Raw genomic sequence first — 18,311 nt, forward strand, 5'->3', positions numbered from 1 at the left:
TGGGGAAGATCTCTGGAATAGGAAATGGCAACCCGTTCCAGTATTCTTGCCTGGAAAATTCCATTGGCAGAGAAGCCTGGGGGCTACAGTCCATTGGGTCACAAAGAATCGGATACAACTAAGCACACACACACACTGAAAAGTTAAGAAAAATTAAATCAAAATCACAGCTAATCTCATCACTCAGAGATAATCACTGTATCATTTTGTTCTATTTCTTCCTGTATTTTCTCTGTGCTTAAAAAAAAACTTAATTAAAATAAAGTTGAGATTTACTATATGTAAAATTTCATATACTTATGAATTTTTTCCACTTAAAATTATATGATAAACATTTTCCCACACACTAAAAAGTCAACCTAAAACATCACTTAAAATTGAAAATTTCAACTGATTATCTAATAATTTCCCTGTTTTGTATAACTGTTTCTAAAATTTCACTATTATAAATTATGCTGTGCATATATTTTTATTTTGTATTTATATTTATTTTATAAATTTATGCACACATAAAAGACTTTGTCTTCATTTCTGACTATTTTTTTAGGTTGACTTACTAGACTTAAGAGATCGACGAGTCTTTCACTCATTAATTCAATAAATATTTAGTGAGCATCCCCTAAGTGCTGGACAATATTCAAAACTGGTGATGTACTAACAAGCAAAAAAACTGAAGACAGACAAAAATACTTACCTTCTTGAATCTTACATTCTAGAGAGGTCTAAATAATTTTAATTCTCCTTAGTTATTGTCAAATCACTTTCAGAAAGGTTGGCGCAACTTACAACTGCACTAGCAGTGCCTGAGTAGCCATCTCAGTTCACCAGCACAGAGGATTACGGTTTTAAAGTTTCTCAACAGTTTCATAACAATTCACGGCAATGTTGCATTCCTTACAGACCTTTCCCCTACCCTCTCTGCCTCATTTATTCACCACCTTACAAGACACAAGCAAACTGAAGAGATATTTAAATTCCCATCCAAAATGTAAGTTTCAAAGTTGTTTTTTTCCCTCCAATGGGAAAACAATCCCAGCCCCCAGCCACAGATGGCAACAGTGGAATTGCCTCCTCTATTTTGCAAGGTAGCCAGAAATAATGATGACAAATCCATGTCCTGTTAGGGCTTCTGTGTCTGGGAGACAAGCCAGCAGTGAGTTTCTCCAGCCAAAGATCAGGCTTCCTTGGAGGATCAGCCAGAACAAGGCAGGTGGGAACTCTGCAGGGCAGAGGTTGAGGTCAGGATCAAATGAAATTCTGTCACCAAAGCAGTTGGTAAGTTACAAAGTGCTGAGCAGTAGAAGGAAGTTTTATCCTTTTTGATGGAGGCTTTCAGGGGATGTTTAAGTCTTTTGTAGGGCCTTATACCATGTATGGAAAATATATAAAAATAAGTAAAGAAAAGATCAATAAAGAAATAAAGTAAAAATACTACATATATAATATTTTTGGAGTGTTAATCATGTATTAGAAATTTTCAGAATTCTCTTTTTATGATAAATCCATAGACAGTGCTTACTCTGTATCAGGCACTGTTTTAAGCACTTTTGACTCATGTGATCATCATAATCAGCTTATGATGTAGATATCATCATCTCCATTTGACAGATGAAGAAACTGAGGCATAGAGAGATTAAGCACTTGTAAAGCAAGGATCAGATCCCATTTGTTCTGCCTTTACTTCTTTTTTTTTTTTTTATCTCATTTAATATTGGCATATAGCCAATTAGCAATGTTTTGATGGTTTCAGGTGCACAGCAGAGGGACTGAGCCACACAAGTAGATATATCCTTTCTCCCCCAAACTTCCCTCCCATTCAAGCTGCCGCATAACACTGAGCAGAGTTCTCTGTTCGATATACAGCAGGACCTTGTTGGCTACCCATTTAAACATAACAGTGTGTACATGTCCATCCCAAACTCCCTAACCACCCCTTATAAGAAGGAAGCTTCTGAACAAATCAGGTAAGTAATCAACCTGATTCAAAAGTTCAGGTCAAGAGGGGTTTACTGAATGCCTCCCGTGAACCAGGCACTGTGCTCGAGGTCACAAAGCTCACGAGTGGGAGGGCTGGGAGCTTGGATCTGGCTCAAAGCCTGTCTGACTCCAGGTCCTCACTATTGCTCCAAATTGCTTAAGAGAAAATGTTTTCTTATTTGGGCTGAGGTCCGAGAGGCAAGGCTGGCACAAGGCACGGTGCTCTGGGAACAAAATGCCACAGCTACAGAAACAGAGGCTCAGCTGTGCCGGGCTTTGGGAAGCAGTCCTGTTAGAAGAAGGCATATCTGGGTGAGCGTCTCTTCATACCTTTGAGGGTCCCAGACATTCTAATATGGTCCAGGTGGTTCAGAATTGATCTTTTTGGCTCAGATGCCTCCGTACAATGAAAACAACAGTCTTTAGAATTCCAAGAAGTGTTCTTAAAATCCTGGATCTTGGCATTAGAAACTGTTGAACCTCCAGTTATTGAAAACTCTTTTATATTTCCCTCATGACAGCTCACTCTGAGCCTCAGATCATTTTGATAGCTCCCTTAATGGTTGCCTTCACATTTCAAAATCTATGAAATTACATATTTGAAGGGATTATTCATTTTTTCCCTATGGAAAGCATACACACCCCATAATGCTTTAATAATAATAACCAGATGGATTGAGGGGTCTTTGACAAGGGGTTTCTTTAGCTAATTTGAGAACATACTGAATTTCAGTCTCTTCTGACTGGTGCAAAATGAGCAGCATGTAAAGAGCCCTATAAATTTCCTTCTTGTGCAATTTTAATACTTTCATCACAGTCAGATGAAATACATTTAAAGCTAAGTCTCCCCTTTCTCCATTTTGAAAGTACAGGTTTCAGGCTTTACTCAGTAAAGCCCAGAAAAATATCTAACCCGAAGAACTGGCTACCCTCAGTAGTTCCCACTCAAAATTCACCCCATAATACCTCCAAATCATGCGTATGCTCCAAGCTCCTTCTTTCTCACTCTCAAAAAAGCCTGAGAGACTTTAAGAAGGTTATTATGTACCTACATGTAGAATTACAAGACGCCAGGAGTGGAAGGGACCTCAAGGATCATCTGGTCTACATCTTTTATCTTATAACTGAGGAAATTAAAGTTTCAGAAAGGTTCCAAGATGTGGCCAAGATCGTGTACACAGGAAGTGGCAGAGTTTAGACTTGAAATTCCTTCTGAGTGCAACGTACATCCATGATATCACTTTTCCTCTGTCTTCTGCTTTCATTTTCTGAACTTTATCTCCTTTCTCTTTATGTTTTCTACTTCCCATGTCAGAACCAGGTCTTGGACGATGATGGAACGGGTCAAACCATCTCTAGTGGTTGTGAAGTGGCATCTCGTTGTGACTCTGATATTCATATCTTCAGTGATTCATGACGTTGATCTTTTCCTGTGCTATCGGCCATTTGTACATCTTCTTTGGAGAAACGTCTACTCGACTACTTTGCCCATTTTTTTGGTTTATGGGTTTTTTTTGTGTGTCTTTTTGTTGTTGAGTTGTAAGAGTTTTTTATATATTCTGAACACTAAATCGTTATCAGATATATGACTCGTAGACATTTTCTCCCATTCTGTAGCTTATCTTCTTATCTTAAAGCTTGGTGTTTAAGTCTGTAGCTTATTCAAAGAGACTTCTTAAGATACTAAAAAGTTTGTTTTCATATTCCTAAGTATCTTATTTCATACCCTTGAAACTATAAATATTTGCTATGGGAAACTACATTTGTTAAAATTTGTTATTGAAATTCATTATTAAACTTTTTAGTGTGTAGAAGAAAAAAATCAACAAGTATTTATTAAGCATCTACTATGTCTCTTGTCCTCAGTGTATTTTGATTTAAAAATGTGAAGCAGAAGACTTTTACTTCTGACACAGTTCCACCACACGTCATCCAGTGCCATGCACAGAGAAAGTGCTGGAATTAGTGCCCAGAGAAGCTGGGTCACCTCTGCCCCTGGGTTCTCCTTACCTGCAGGATGGGAGTGAAAATATCCTCTTTGCCTCCCGCTAAAGGCGTTGTGAGGCTCAGAAGAGAAGAATGAGAACCAGAGACTTCAGTGGCATGCCCTGGCCCCCTCCCAGCGCATACACACAAACTCACATCATAACAGCATAATGTCATAACAGCACGTCGTAACAGTCATAAGAGTAGAGCTGTTATCCATGTGCTGCTGGGGTCCTCGCAGCACTGCTGGAGTGGGTTTCCCAAAACACACATCTAACTGCTGTTTGCTCCTCTAAAACCCTATGGGGGCTCCCTCTCTTCTAAGAAAGACTTGGTGGTCCGATTCTTTGGCCTCTCCTCGGGCTCTGATGGTCCTGAGCCCAGCCGTGCCAACCTGGCTTCCGTCTGCACCGCCCTCGGCCACCCTCAGAGCATCAGCAGGTGCTGTTCCACACGCGCTCAGTTCAAAGCCTGGCTATGCCTCTGGGTCACGGAACCCGACACCCATATCCAGGTGTCGGTCCTGGGAAGCATCTTAGAAGCGTGACGGAGAGGAAATGACTCCACCACTTGGAGACTTTTGTTGGAAGCTCAGTTCTGCCACCAACAGCCTTGGGACCACCAACAGGCCAGCCTTCTGGGGCCTCAGTTTTCTCATCCATTCATTCAGGTGAGCTCAGCGTCCTTTTCAGTCTATGACCTGGCATTTCTTCTATGAGAAGTAGTTTTTGAGCTTTACTGACATGTAATTGACAAACAAAACCATACTATAAAGTGTACAATATAATGTTTTGATATACATATGCATTGTGAAAGGATTCCCTGCTTTGAATTAATTAGCACATCTGTCACCTCAATGTTTACCCTTTGCTAAGTACGTGTGGTAACACAAGTTCTACTCTCTTAGTAAATTTCAACTATACAATACAGTCACCATGTTATACATTAGATCAGAGCCTTACAACAGAGAGCTTGTATTCTTTTACCAACCCTTCCGTATTTCCTCCATTCCCAGCCCCTGAAAACCACCATTCTACTCTTTGTTTCTATGTATTCAAATTTTTTTAAGATTCCACATATAAGTGATACTGTGCAGTGGTTGTATGAACAAGTATTTTCTGTTGCATTTTACTGAATCAGTGGTCACTAATAATAGTCATTATTCAGTGACATTTACTATTTAGGCTCTATTTAACTGCATTATTTTAAATCTTTGTAACAACCTTTTAAAATCAGATTTATAAAAACCATGGCTCTTTTACAGATAGAATGGATAAGTAACTCGACTGAATCAAACAGCCAGAAAAGGAGGTGCTAACTAGAGCTCACAGCCAGACAGTCTGACTCCAAAGCCCACAGTGTTTTCACTTCAGGTCCCTTCCTCCAAGTCTCCTGCAGCAATGGTATCTTCCCCAAGTTTGCCTCCCACAACTACCCAGAAACACTTGATTACTTCTCCATTCTACCAGTTTTCTAAGGGCTTCTAAGCCCACAGCTTTTCTCCCTCTCAGAGAAAGAGCTGGGAGTCCACTCCATGCACAGAGAGATCTGCTCCCCAAAGCTACCTGAGCTCACCTGAGAAGAGCAGTAACAGTAACATGTGGCCCTCACATAGCAAAGATCTGCTTACCCCTGCTGTCTGTTACCTCCCGAGACTCCTACTGCACTTCTGTAAGTCACGTGGGGACTGCTTTTATAGATGACATGACTGAGGCTCAGAGAACTCTCCTGCTCGTGGTCACGTCGCTGGCTCCAAGTTTACACCCTTTCGATCCTGGGCTGAGCTGAAGTTTGGGGAAACATCTCAGGGACATGCTTTCCTACGGTTCTCTTTGTGAACAGAAAAGGGGAGGGGGTGTTTCTAGTCACCAACAGCCACACAGCTAAATGCCACTCATATGGAACCCTGGCCTTGACCCTAGAGAATCCATCAGCGGCTGGTCTTTGCTGAAGCTATTTTCAGGGCCCCTCCAGTGCTCTCACATTCTACTTCCAGACTTCCCCTGTGCTGGGCTCCAGGAGCCTGACAGGCCCCCCAAATATCCCTGACGACCTCATGGACTGATGCTCACCAGATGCTTCCCAGCCCTCACATTCTCACATGGGGATGATGGGAAAACCCACCTTTACCCAATGGAAGCTGACAGTCCTTGGTGCTGTGACTCTTCCCACAAGGAAAAAGGAGAGAGGAGCAGTGGAGTGACTTTGGTTGGCTGACTGACTTTGAGCTGGAGGTCACTCGTCTGGCTTTGGATTATCTGGTGTTTACCATTCCTGTTTTAATCACCCCTATTTCTTTTTCTAATCCATGCCTCACCAGCAGAAAGAACTGTAAACATGTGAGGCTGCTGTTTTCAGCAAATTCACTCCGTGATCAACGCCAAACCAGGCTCTGCCTGAAAACCAGTCTGGCGCTGACAACAAGAGACGGGGATAGGGTTACATTTCTTGTAAACCGGCAGCTTGATTTTCATCTTGGCGCATGGTGGATTTTGTTATTGTTGTTATTCTGGACTGAGGGATAGGCTTATTTTTCATAGCTGGGTTTACGGTTTAGTGTAGAATTGCTTCTTGAAACTGGCTGAATTTATACATGATTCAACTTATATTCCCAGTCATTAAGAATTTTAGCAATTCAGTCTCCTCTGAGTTATCTTTCTAAATTGCAATTATGACAGTACTCCTTCTTTGGGGGGAATATTCTGGTAAAAAAATTACTTTTCAGACTTATTGATTGGGCTGATATTTACCAGATATTCCAGCAGAAATGTGAAATGGCTGTGAAATGTCTGGCCTCTGTTTTGATTCATTTAGCTAACTGCCATATAGGTCATTAAATATTTCAGATGTTACCCCTACTTGTTAATCTCTACTTCTACCCTTACAGCATTAAGCCATTACAGAAAACACATAATGCTTTAAATAAACCAAGGTTTCCTATTTTCTCACACCTTTGAATGGAATCTTGCAGCTTCCTCTAACTCCTCTCCTTTTTCATTGCTCTCGGCTTAGGAAAGCCTCCCTAACCCCTTCCCCCAGCTCTCCTCCCGCCGTGCACACTGTCAGTCACTCCTTCTGATCCCATAGTACTTATAACACGAAGGAGTTAAGTGATGGAGTTTTTCCACTACAGGGAAAAGTATCTCCCCTGAGTCAGGTCAGTATCGTCAGAAAGAAGCAAACTAGGCAAGTCAGTCCTTCCCTTAAAGATTTACAGAATCTTAGAGCTTGAAGGGAGCTAAGAGGGTCCTTCCCATCCCTTCGGTAGATGCTTTTTCAGCTTCCCATCAAGCACTTCCAGAAACAGAGAAGTCAATGTGTTCTGAACAGTTTTTCTTTACACTGAGCAAAAGTTGATCTCATGATCAACTCTGCCCATATGCCCTTGGCCGGCCTTTTAGAGCTGCAGAACAAGTCTACTTCTCACTCTATCTGATATTTGAGAACAGCTTCATCTGCCTTCTGTCCTTCAGAAAGAGACGGAGGTCCCAGAATCATTTTTCTTTCTTGCTAGAGTGAAGATCACGCCATGACTGCCCCTTTAAGTCAAATGTACCTGTCAGGTTATTTCCCAAACACTTGGCACCAGGCTGTTGTTTGGTCAGGAACATAAATACACTGTATTCAGAATTGATTAGTTTAAGCATAAGCAGTACACCCCTTAAATTCAAGATTACAAATGAAAAAGTTTTTAAATAACAGAAAGTATCTATTAGAGAGAAACATTCTGCAATGAATCTAGTAGGTTAAAGCTCAGCTGCAGCTCATTATTTGTGAAATGTTATGCCTGTTTTTTGCGGAGGAACGAAGAGGCAGTCAAAAGATAGGGCTATGTGTCTCTGAGAGTCCTAACGCGCTGGCTTCACTTTGGAGAAAATTCCTAGGAGGGGCCACTGCGGGGAGCTGGAGACCACTCTGAAATGAAAAGTGAATTCTAGGAAAATTAAGTATGCATGTGATGGAAGCAACCTGGGCAGTGTCTGAATCTATTTTGGGAAATGATGCTGAATTTTTCTCTGAGAATCCATTCACAAGAATGATGTTTTCAAGTATGATTCAAATGCAGTTTTGTCCAGAGGCCGAGCAGCGGACTCAAATACCCACTAAGCTCCCTCTAGAGGTTCGAGTGTGCCGCTGCCCCCAGAGCTCCTGGGCTGGGAAGCCTGTCCCAGCACCCAGAAGAGGGGTCAAGAGATGCAAGGAGCTTCTGATTGTTTCTGGTATTTAGAGTCAAATTTGTGGGCTGAAACAAATTAGAAAGCAAAACAAAACCCCATTCTCTAAATAAAGCTTAGATAAAATACATTGTGAATATACATTCATAGAGAAGAGGTAGCAACTGGTAACATTCTAAAATTTCAAATTAGGTAATACGCTGATGGTTCACAGCGCAATGAAAAACGCAAAAATTTTTGATGACATCCTAGACGTGCTGATGTCTAAAATGGCATGTATTTTAGCACTTAGATTGTATTTATAGCTATTCGCATAGCATTAATCTTGTATTAAATATTGTAAGTAACGTTACTTACAATATTTAATACAAGATTAATGCTGCAAGGAGATCCAACCAGTCCATTCTGAAGGAGATCAGCCCTGGGATTTCTTTGGAAGGAATGATGCTAAAGCTGAAACTCCAGTACTTGGGCCACCTCATGCGAAGAGTTGACTCATTGGAAAAGACTCTGATGCTGGGAGGGATTGGGGGCAGGAGGAGAAGGGGACGACAGAGGATGAGATGGCTGGATGGCATCACTGACTCGATGGACATGAGTCTGAGTGAACTCCAGGAGATGTTGATGGACAGGGAGGCCTGGTGTGCTGAGATTCATGGGGTCACAAAGAGTCGGACACGACTGAGCTACTGAACTGAACTGAACCTAGAGGTGCTTTAAAAGTATATGGAAGGATTTGCAAATACTGCCTAGGACATGGCAACCCACTCCAGTATTCTTGCCCGGAGAATCCCCATGGACAGAGGAGCCTGGCAGGCTACAGTCCATAGGGTTGCAGAGTCGGACACAACTGAGTGACTAAGCACAGCACAGCAAATGCAAATACTACACCATTTTATAAAAGGTGCAGGATGCACCACAGGGTGCAGGATGGGGTCCTGGAACCAATTTCTCCCACAGCTCCCCACCTCCCCAGGGATATTGTGTACACCTTCACCTCACAGGACTGTTGTAAGAATTAAACAATCTACTAAGCATGTTTCTATCACATATTTAAAGTGCCTGGCACTGCAGAGGTTAATTCACTTCTTATCTGAGATAACTGGAGAAAAGCACTTAATCTGTGGTTCTTCTCTTGACAAAGTCCCATACACACAAACTGTATACTGCCCTATAAGTTTTTTTTTTTTTAAATGATATGCATCTTTTGGTTCATGGGTAATGTAATCAACATGATCATTATTAGAGAAACCAACTGTTGAGCACCTTTTCTGTGTCAGGCACTGTGCCAAATACTTTACCTGCGTTTTCAGTCCCCTTTTGGACAGATACTATTATTAGCACCAGTTACAAGGGGGTGGCAGAGGATAAGATGGTTGGATGGCATCTCCGACTCAATGGAAATGAGTTTGAGCAAACTCCGGGAGATAGTGAAGGCCAGGGAAGCCTGGGATGCTGCAGTCCATGGGGCTGGACAGGACGGAGCAACTGAACAAAAACAGATCAGGAACCGAGGACTTGAGGAAGTTAAATCCTTTGTACAAATTCATGCAGTTCATATATGATGCTGGAATTGGAACCCTCGGCTGTGCTTTTAAACACAATAAAATAATTCTTTGTCATTGGCGGAACCTGAACTCATCAAGATTAATGGCTTGGCATCCAGGTACCCCACAAGCAGTGGTGCCATTAATGAAGGGCTTGACTGAGAGAGCATATATACAAAACCATTACAAACATTCAGCGATAACCTCCCCTTCTGAAATGATCACCAGTCTGATTTCATGTGCCCTGTGTCTCCTAGAGCACAGAGGACATTTAATCTTTGCATTCTGCCTATAATGGGTGCTGAGCACATATTTGTTAAATGAATCAATGAATGACTGAATGCCACTGCCTGTCTTCTAAGAGCTTATAATCTGCTAGAAATGATAAGACTTGTGCATACACACACACACACACACAAGTATAATTATAATAGTAGCCAAAAGTGAGTTAAAATATGTGAAAGATATAAATCAGCAATTCTACACTATTCAATTATATGAGGTCAGAAAAAACTTGCCCAGGCACAAGGAGACATGCAGGAATGTTGATTGCAAAATTATGGCTAATAGTAGAGATTGGAAACAACTAAATTTTCATCAACAGAAGCATGGAGAAGTACATTTCACTTTACTGTTACAACAGAATGTTATATATAGAAATTGGAGAAGCAAACGGCACCCCACTCCAGTGTTCTTGCCTGGAGAATCCCAGGGGCAGGGAAGTCTGGTGGGCTGCCGTCTATGGGGTCGCACAGAGTCGGACACGACTGAAGCGACTCAGCAGTAGCAGTCTAAAAGTAAGTGTATTATATGGTTAATTCATGAAACACATTAAGTGAAAAAATAATAACAGCTAATTAGCTACTATTATTTTTTCACTTAATCTAATTTGCAGGTATTAACTCATTTAGTCCTCATGACAACCCTCTGAAGGTAGATACTGTCACCAAACTCACCTTAGAAATGAGGAAGTTGACGGATACCTACATTTGATATAATTGCTAAGACGTTTAAACATATGCAAAAAGACTCATATAAGAATAAATCCGTATGCAATAAAAGCATTAAAGCATACACAGGAACCCTAAGATTATGACAGTGATTACACTAGGGATGGCAAAAGGGAAGGGACCCTGATGACGGAGGGGAATAGAGCAAGCATCAGATGTATTTATGTTTTATTTCTCAAGCTGGATGATGGTTGCAGATACTCTGTATTTTTTCTATGTCTGAACTGCTGCTGCTGCTGCTGCTAAGTCGCTTCAGTCGTGTCCGACTCTGTGCAACCCCAGAGACGGCAGCCCACCAGGCTCCCCCGTCCCTGGGACTCTCCAGGCAAAAACACTGGAGTGGGTTGCTATTTCCTTCTCCAATGCATGAAAGTGAAAAGGGAAAGTGAAGTCGCTCAGTCGTGTCTGACTCTTCGAGACCCCATGGACTGCAGCGTACCAGGCTCCTCCGTCCATGGGATTTGCCAGCCAAGAGTACTGGAGTGGGTTGCCATTGCCTTCTCCTATGTCTGAACTATTTCATAATAAAGTGATCAGCAAAAAGAAATTAAATAGCTTGAAGCCTCAAAGGAAAGAAATGTGATTCCTGATACTGCCTGGAGAAGGGGACAGTTAAATGAGGCCTGGGTACACTACGCATAACACTAGCAAACGAGGAAGTCAGAGTCTGTGCCAAGTGAGGGACACGAGCCCAGAGGTGGAGGTGCAGGAGAACTCAGGCTGCTGGAAAGACATTGCACTTCCCATCCCAAGGCCCCCAGGGCACCAGCCTGAGGGGCTCAGGCATCGGACTTTCTGGTTCCAATATCTGCTTGGTCTTTTTCTCTGTGGCTGTAGAAACAGGGGACTGGGTGGTCCCAGCCTCTTCGCCAGGGTGACCCAGGTGGCTGAGAATGCTTGAATTTGCTGGCATTCTGACACTCTCTCCTGGACTGCAGGGGAGGGGGCATGCCTGCCTGCTGCTCAAAGGCAGACCGGCTGGATGTGGAAGTCTGTTCAGAAGCATGAATAATGACCGCCAGAGAGTCTCCTTTGGAGTTTCCGGAGGAATGATGAGGACTCGCTGCAACTGGAAGCCCAAGCTAGCAATAAGGGAAAACGGTTTTGCTGAACAAAACTGAGCCCACTGCTGGCCAGAAGGGCCAGGACACTTTGGAAGGCTTCAGACACTCAAGTTTTCAGACAGCTGTGGCACTGGGTCTGTGTATATGTGTGCTAAGTCACTTCAGTCGTGTCCAACTCTTTGTGACGCTGTGGACTGTAGTCCACCAGGATTCTCTGTCCATGGGATTCTCCAGGCAAGAACACTGGAGTGGGTTGCCATGCCCTTCTCCAGAAGGATCTTCCTGACCCAGGGATTGAATCCACATCTCCTGCGCCTCTGGCGTTGCAGGCGGATTCTTCCCCGCTGAGCCACGGGGAAGCCCAGCACTGGGTCTCTACCGCCTCAAGCCCCAAACAGACTGGCTACACAGTCTTGACTCTGGGCCTCAGTCTCTTTCACACTCTCCTGCCTGTGCCTATGGGGACTGGCCACACTGCTGACCTGTTCTCACCAGCTCTTTAACTGTTTCTGGTCTGGATCAGAAAATCTGGGATGGCATAACTTAGAGTCTCATCCCTATTTTGCCAGAGCTTCTGGGTGCAATAGCTGGTTTCCCAAGCGCACACTCAAAAAGCAATTTACAGCAACATGGACGGACCCAGAGATTGTCATACTGAGTGAAGTTAAGTCAGACAGAGAAGGAAAAGCATCATACTACATCCTTTATACGTGGAATCTAAAAAGAAAAGACACAAATGAACTTATTTACAAAACAGAACGCGACAGACTTAGGGAAAGAAGGTATGGTTGCCGGGGCCAGTATGGGGGGAAGGGATAGCTAGGGAGTTTAGGATGGATATGTACACATCGGTGCTGCATTCAGAGGAAGCACTTCCTTCTGCAATGGGAAGGCCGAGAAGTTACGTCTGAAGATGGGCCTTGCAGGTTGGCACTTCCTCTGCTTCTGTATATCTGCTCTTGAACGCAGCTTCTCTAAGCCTCGCTTTCCTCATCTGAAAAGTGAGGCCACAGCAGCAACCACCTAAAGAGCGGCTGTGATGAGCAAAGACAAAACACCACCAGCCACCACTTACTGACGCTCACTCTGTGACCAGCTCTGTGCTTAGCACTTTGAAACAGAATTTTACATTAGCTTCCCAGCATCTCTAAGAAGGAGCTGGGGGAACAGAAAGCATAAGTAATTTGCCCCACTCTTTCTCTTTTAAACTGTGGGATAATTTATTTTCTTCTTTAAAAAAAGTATTTATTTGGCTGCGTTGAGTCTTAGCTGTGATATGCGGGAGCTTCACTGCAGCTCAGGGGCTTGGCTGCCTTGTAGAATATGGAATCTTAGTTCCACAACCAGGGATCGAACCCATGTCCTTTGCATTGAAAGGCAGATTCTTAACCACTGGACCATCAGAGAAGTCCCTGTTTTCTCCAGCTTTTTATTATTATTATTATTATTATTGGCTAGGCTTGGACCTTTATAGCTGTGAGTGGGCTTTCTCTAGCTGTGGTGAGTGGGGGCTGCTCTTGGCTTCTTGTTGTGGTGGCTTCTCCTGTCGGGGAGCACAGGCTCTAGGCACATGAGCTTCAGTACTTGTGGCACATGGGCTTAGCTGCCTTGTGGCATGTGGGATCTTCCTGGACCAGGGATCAAACCCCTGTCCCCTGAATTGGCAGGGGGTTTCTTAACCACTGGACCACCAGGGAAGCCCCTTCCCTCATCTCAAATTCACAAACTGTGGATCTGGGATTCAAACCCAGGTCTGTCGGGCTCCAAAGGTGATTCCAGCACTGGAGGCTGCAAAATGCTTTGCAAGTGTGTTTCTGTAGAAGTTATAAACTCATCTCAGTGGGGTTAAAACATCCTTTCTTGAACTGACTTGATTTGGGATTAATTTAAATCCAAAACACATAGGTTGGATTACATTCTTGCTGTGAGTCCAAGACACTCTTTCCTCTTTGCTCCATATAAACGGACTGGGTCCCTGCTGTCTGGGCCCTCAGTGGGCCGGGTCGGACACCAAGAGCTACCCCCCAGCAAGAACAAACTTCTTTGGGGGACCCAGATCTCTCCATTAAGAGGGTGGTGCTTTCACCTTGGACCTCAGTTCTCCATCTTCACAGCTTCTTGGCCATGGTCACCAACCAGGTACCAAGGATGTTTTTTGATAATATCCCAAAGCTAAGTCCTCAAACCCAAATATTCATTTCACTAGCCAAACTCTTCCCCAAATTTTAAGTGTTCTGGAGGTTAAGCTTTTCAATAGTTTCTCTGTATCCACTAACCCATGAACAAGTCAAGCTGCCTCACCTATACTGGTATTATTCTTAATATTGAATTAAATATTGAGGGCTTGGCATTCCTAGTTCCACAATGCTTACCACCTCAAATAAATTAATGAACTACTTCTTTATAAAATGTCCAAAATGTTAAATCATGTCAGATGTGGCCACAAAAGAACTTTGAGTTTTTGGCTGTAAGAATTCATCCACTCTGGCAAAACCAAGTTCTTTCTTTTTTTAAACATGATCCAGCATGAAAAACCAGGAGCTATGGCCTTCAGCTGGAGGTCCTTTGGAGACATGCTTTTGTGAGTTTTAGAAATTAAAGCAGAGATTTATACACTATTCTTCCATTTGAATAGATATTAGTGAGCTTCTAGCCACATTTAAACCATACATATTTTTCAGAGTCACAATTTGAAAAGATGTAGCCTCTGGAAAGGACTTCCCTGGTGGCCCAGTGATTAAGAATCCACTATTGATGCAGGAGATGTAGGCGGCGAAGGTTCGATCCCTGGGTAAGAAAGATCCCCTGGAGAAGGGAATGGCAACCCACTCGAGTATTCTTGCCTGAAGAATCCCACGGACAGAGGAGCCTGGACAGCTACAGTCCATGGGGTCGCCAAGTCAGACAGCACTGAGCGAGTAAGCACACAGCCTCTGGAGAGTGGATCACAGCATTTTTGAGCTGGAGATTATCTGAGAAATCATCTAGTAGAGGATTGTTGAATTCCTAGGGGAAAAAGTAACTGTTCAGTCACAAGCCATTATATTAAATACCACCCACTGAATACTACTGTGAGCCACGCGCTGTTCTAAGCACTTTACAGGTATTAATTTTTTAAGTCGAGAGGCCCCAAGTCTCATAAGGTAGATATTATTATTATCCTCATTTTGTAGATGAGGAAACAGAGGCACAGAGAGTTAAATAACCTGCCTAATGCTTAAATCCAGGCAGTGGGACTGCCCTTAACCCCCTCTCTACACTGCCTCTTGATTCAGGATCACAGAGCTGATAAGGGTCCACCTCCGCCTCAGCCTCCAGTCGAGCTGCTGCAGGTACACCCTTTGTCTTTGGAGAGCTGTTGAGGAACTGGGAGTGTGTACACGGGGTGTGTGCACGGGCGTGCTGGTGGTGTCAGGCGGGCAGTGGTGGAACGCCTCCTACCTCTTCTCAACCCCCCACACTCAGAGTTAGCTCCGACCTCGGGGACTGTTAGAGCTTAGGGGTTAGGGACAGAATGAAGCTCAATTGATGCATCTTGCTCTCAAAGATCCTTCCATGTAATCACCTTTTCAATTCACAGAATATTCTTTTAGTGATTGAAGAGTATATTCCTTTGAAAAAACACAGTTTGTGAAAAAAACACAAACACCCTAATTGCATGGAACGTATAGAGAAGCAGAAGAAAGTAAAACTTTCTTCTTTATATTCCCACTACCCAAAGACAATCACTGTTGATATGTTAGTGTATTTTCTTGTAGTCATTTTTGGACAATTGTTAGCTGTGACTGTAATGAACATGCAATGTTACATCTTGTTTTTCCCACTAAATAGTGTCTATACTATCACCACCTTTTACAAACATCATTTTAAAAGGTTGTATAATAAACCATTATGGGAATGTACCGTAATTTGTATAAATATTCCTCACTTGTTAGGCATTTAGGCTCTTTCCAAATGTTTTATTATCATAAATTGTACTAAAGGTAATTTCTCTAAATAGAGGTTTTACCATCTTTTGGCTTACTTCTCTTGGAAAAATTTCCAGCACGAAAATATTGGAACTTCTCTTCACCTCACACATCACTTTATTAGGAAATTCTCAGTGCTGACATTAATTATCAAGCTATCAATTGTCAAATGGAAATAAGAACGCCATTATGAGACTTTTAATTATTTCATACTTTTAAATGAACACCCTTCTTTTCTCCCAGTATCACACTAGAGCTGTAGTTCATTCTTTGGTAGAATGGCAAATAGCAATACTCTGCCTGGGACTGTCCTGGTGTTCCAGTGGTTAAGAATCTGCCTTCCAAGGCAGGGAATTTGGGTTCAATCCCTGGTCAGGGAACTAAGATTCCCACCTCCTGTGGTACAACTAAGCCCTGATGCAGCTAAATAAATAATAAATATGTAAATAAATAGATTAAAAAAAGAGAAATACTCTGCCCATTCATAATATTGGCATGTCTGAAAATGACACAGAAAGTGGTTGAGAACAAGGGTTCTGCCTCTGTTATATTCTTTCAAAAAGCTCATAACCCCAGTCTAATCATGAGAGAACATCAAACTAACCCAGCTAGGGCAAGGGCATTCTACAGGTTAGGACTTCCCAAGAGTGTCAAAGTCATGAAAAATAAGGAATGGCTGTCATAGATCAGACATCATAGAGGGTCAGGGCAACCAAATGCAACGTGGTACCTTGGACTGGATCCTAGAACAGAAAACGGACCTTAGTGCAAAAAATGGTGAAATCCAGATAGAATCTGCAGCATAGTTAATAGTAATGTACTAACATCAGTTTCTCAGCTTTGACAAGTGTACCATGGAAATGTAAGATGTTAACATGGAAAGACTAGGTGAGAGGCGTACATGAACTCTCTGTAATACCTTTGTACTTTTCTGTAAATCTAAACTATTTCAAATCAAAAGTTTGTTTTCTTAAAAAAAAAAAAGAGATGAAGAGCAGGTTTCTGGAGCCAATCTGATCTGATTCTGAGCCCTAGATCTGACATTTGTTATCGCCGAGTGACTTTAGACAAATGACTTCTTCAAGTGAGGTTCATCTGTTTTATATGAAGAAAACTTCTATGCAGAGTACATCATGAGAAACGCAGGGCTGGAAGAAGCACAAGCTGGGATCAAGATTGCCAAGAGAAATATCAATCACCTCATATATGCAGATGACACCACTCTTATGGCAGAAAGTGAAGAGGAACTAAAAAGCCTCTTGATGAAAGTGAAAGAGGAGAGTGAAAAAGTTGGCTTAAAGCTCAACATTCAGAAAACAAAGATCGTGGCATCTGGTCCCATCACTTCATGGGAAATAGATGGGGAAACAGTGGAAACAGTGTCAGATTTTATTTTGGGAGGCTCCAAAATCACTGCAGATGGTGACTGCAGCCATGAAATTAAAAGACATTTACTCCTTGGAAGGAAAGTTATGACCAACCTAGACAGCATATTGAAAAGCAGAGACATTACTTTGTCAACAAAGGTACGTCTAGTCAAGGCTATGGTTTTTCCAGTGGTCATGTATGGATGTGAGAGTTGGACTGTGAAGAAAGCTGAGCACCAAAGAATTGATGCTTTTGAACTGTGGTATTGGAGAAGACTCTTGAGAGTCCCTTGGACTGCAAGGAGATCCAACCAGTCAATCCTAAAGGAAATCAGTCCTGGGTGTTCTTTGGAAGGAATGATGCTAAAGCTGAAACTCCAGTACTTTGGCCACCTCATGCAAAGAGTTGAATCACTGGAAAAGATTCTGATGCTGGGAGGGATTGGGGGCAGGAGGAGAAGGGGACGACAGAGGATGAGATGGCTGGATGGCATCACCGACTCAATGGACGTGAGTTTGAGTGAACTCCGGGAGTTGGTGATGGACAGGGAGGCCTGGTGTGCTGCAATTCATGGGGTCGCAAAGAGTCGGACACGACTGAGTGACTGAACTGATGAATAAAATGTCTATCACAGAGGGTTATATGTCTTAACTAAAATAATGCAGATAAAGCACTTAGCATTATTCCTGGCACAAGGTGTGCTTGACAAATGTAAACCATATAATTATTTTATTTAGTTGGAGGACTTTTCTGTCCAATTCTTGGTTTCCTCTAAGGTAAGAAGGAATTTTTATGCACAGCTATGCTAAAAGTGGAAAATTAAATAGCTTCATTAAAACTGCAAACTCAACACAAAGGGGACAAACTGTTAGGTGAATCTGAAAACAGTAACTACTGTGGGCTTTTGGATCCTTGCTTTTGTTTTCTGTGTAGCTATTGGGCTGTTTCCTAAGGGTAGGTGAAGTGAGAAGATGCAAGGTTTTGAAGAGACTACATTCTAGCACTGACTGCCCTATGTAACCAACATATAAATGCCCATGGTAAGACATAGGAATTCTTTCACTTGAGCTGCTTAAAAAAACAATCTTGCAGAGAATTGAAAATGGTCCATGCTTGGCTTCTACCCAAAGGCAAATTATTTTAGTACAAAAGTCTAAGGAAAATAATTTAACCACAAGCTATGTGAGTAGGAAAAGAAAAATAACCAAAGGATAAA

The 18,311-nt window shown here is 42.5% G+C and overlaps 1 protein-coding gene across 7 annotated transcripts in view; it reads right to left on the minus strand.

The window, feature by feature from the left end:
• Nucleotides 1-18,311, minus strand: part of ME3 (malic enzyme 3) — a 220,785-nt gene that overhangs the window by 150,259 nt on the left and 52,215 nt on the right. The window contains exon 1 of one of the 7 annotated variants that reach the window (XM_086384728.1): nt 695-957. The exons of the other annotated variants lie outside the window; for them this stretch is intronic. The gene's annotated coding sequence lies outside the window, so the exon portion shown is untranslated. Of the gene's footprint in view, nt 1-694; nt 958-18,311 lie in introns of those variants that run through there. 7 annotated transcript variants of the gene reach the window in all.

This window comes from Bos grunniens, chromosome 29, assembly GCF_055505025.1.
Source record: "Bos grunniens cultivar Pamir isolate PY7600 chromosome 29, Bosgru_T2T1.0, whole genome shotgun sequence".
Taxonomy (NCBI): domain Eukaryota; kingdom Metazoa; phylum Chordata; class Mammalia; order Artiodactyla; family Bovidae; genus Bos; species Bos grunniens.